This window comes from Capsicum annuum, unplaced genomic scaffold, assembly GCF_002878395.1.
Source record: "Capsicum annuum cultivar UCD-10X-F1 unplaced genomic scaffold, UCD10Xv1.1 ctg62289, whole genome shotgun sequence".
Taxonomy (NCBI): Eukaryota; Viridiplantae; Streptophyta; class Magnoliopsida; order Solanales; family Solanaceae; genus Capsicum; species Capsicum annuum.
Genome location: NW_025871279.1, coordinates 1 through 2,433, shown reverse-complemented (window position 1 = coordinate 2,433; position 2,433 = coordinate 1). Strand labels below are relative to the sequence as shown.

The 2,433-nt window shown below is 53.3% G+C and overlaps 1 pseudogene; it reads right to left on the bottom strand.

The window, feature by feature from the left end:
* Positions 1-1,455: 1,455 nt before the first annotated feature.
* LOC124893592 lies at positions 1,456-2,427 on the bottom strand (annotated as a pseudogene).
* Positions 2,428-2,433: the final 6 nt, after the last annotated feature.

The following is a 2,433-nucleotide window of genomic DNA, read 5'->3' as shown; positions in this document are numbered from 1 at the left end:
CGCACGAAATGCGAGGGGCGAAAGGCGATCGATAAAACTTGATAATGACTGGGCATTAGCTATGCAGCACAGGAAACCAACTGCATATTTGTACGTATAACATAACGATATAAAATATTTAAATTTAAGGATATTAAATGAAAATATGAAAAAAAATATAAAAATAGCGTGGGGACATTAGGAAAATCGCCCGTAATGCAACAGATAAGTAACAACCCCAAAATATGCATATTAGAATGAAGTAGCCTTAAACCAACAATTGATTGCGCATTTGTACGAATAACGTAACGATATAAAATATTTAAATTTAAGTATATTAAACAAAAATATGAAAAGAAGGCGACGGGACATTACGAAAACCGCCACGACATATGAGGTAGCATTGAAATATATTTAAAATAAAAAATTAGAGCGGATATGTAGAAAAATGAGTATGCAGCGGTGAGGAAGATGGATGAACGTCAGAAAAATATTAGGATGATCGAACGTAGGTTTACGCTCTTTCGATTTTGCCACGGTGCGTTAGTGCCTTGGTGCCACGGTGCCTTGGTGCCATGCTGCCATGGTGCGTTGGTGCCACGGTGCCATGGTGCCGTGGCGCCGTGCTGCAGTGCCTTGGTGCCATGGTGCCACGATGCCCCGGTGCCATGGTGCGATGGTGCCACGATGCCACGGTGCCACGGTGCCTTTGTGCCTTTGTGCCCTGGTGCCACGGTGCCATGGCACCATGGCAGTGCCTTGGTGCCACGGTGCCACGGTGCCATGGTGCCACGCTGGCACGCTGCCATGGTGCCATGGTGCCTTGGTGCCTTGGTGCCACAATGCCATGGTGCCATGGTGCTTTGGTGCCACCATGGTGCCACGGTGCCTTGGTGCTACGGTGCCATGGTGCCACCATGGCAGGCCACTATATGTCCGTCGGCGTTCGTCATTGGAGGCGTCTCCAGCATTGCACTCGACGGTCACAAAAACCTCTAATTGCGACATGCCTCCACGCACCGACGTTGTTCTCGACGTGTCGCTGAGCACTTATGGCGCACTTCTCATCGCGGAAAACCTCCAGTTACGATGTCGTTGTTTTTCGCGAAAGGCCACTTAAAATCGTATGCTTAACTATTTGGAATGGGACGCACGCGACGTCTCCAGACTCCAGACTTCCTAATGTTGCCGTCGACCGCCACGTCCTGGTTCAGGAATTTTAACCTGATTCCCTTTCGGAGCACGTGCGAAATGCGCTATCTGTCGGGGTTTCCCCGACCCTTAGGATCGACTAACCCATGTACAAGTGCCGTTCACATGGAACCTTTCCCCTCTTCGGCCTTCAAAGTTCTCATTTGAATATTTGCTACTACCACCAAGATCTGCACCGACGGCCGCTCCGCCCGGGCTCTCGCCCAAGGTTTTGCAGCGACCGCCGTGCCCTCCTACTCATCGGGGCCTGGCACTTGCCCTGACGGCCGGGTGTAGGTCGCGCGCTTAAGCGCCATCCATTTTCGGGGCTAGTTGATTCGGCAGGTGAGTTGTTACACACTCCTTAGCGGATTTCGACTTCCATGACCACCGTCCTGCTGTCTTAATCGACCAACACCCTTTGTGGGATCTAGGTTAGCGCGCAGTTTGGCACCGTAACCCGACTTCCGGTTCATCCCGCATCGCCAGTTCTGTTTACCAAAAATGGCCCCCTTGGAGCTCTTGATTCCGTGGCGCGGCTCAGCCAAGCAGCCGCGCCGTCGTACCTATTTAAAGTTTGAGAATAGGTTGAGGGCGTTGCGCCCCCGAGGCCTCTAATCATTGGCTTTACCCGATAGAACTCGCACGCGAGCTCCAGCTATCCTGAGGGAAACTTCAGAGGGAACCAGCTACTAGACGGTTCGATTAGTCTTTCGCCTCTATACCCAAGTCAGACGAATGATTTGCCCGTCAGTATCGCTGCGGGCCTCAACCAGAGTTTCCACTGGCTTCGCCCCGCTCAGGCATAGTTCACCATCTTTCGGGTCCCGACAGGTATGCTCGCACTCGAACCTTCTCAGAAGATCAAGGTCGGTCGACGGTGCACCCCTCGGGGAGATCCCACCAATCAGCTTCCTTGCGCCTTACGGGTTTACTCGCCCGTTGACTCGCACACATGTCAGACTCCTTTGTCGAATGGGGAGCCCATAGGCCAGCGTTCGGAGCGCGCAGATGCCGAAGCACGCCGGAGGCGCGCGCTGCCTGCCACAATCGAGGAGACGGCGTTCCACAAGCGTATCGAGAGCCCGGGCTTTGGCCGGCCCCCCAATCCACACTGGTCCACGCCCCGAGTCGATCGGCAGACAGACTCGTCGCCGTTCCACATCCGACCGGGGCGCATCGCCGGCCCCCATCCGCTTCCCTCCCGACAATTTCAAGCACTCTTTGACTCTCTTTTCAAAGTCCTTTTCATCTTTCCCTCAC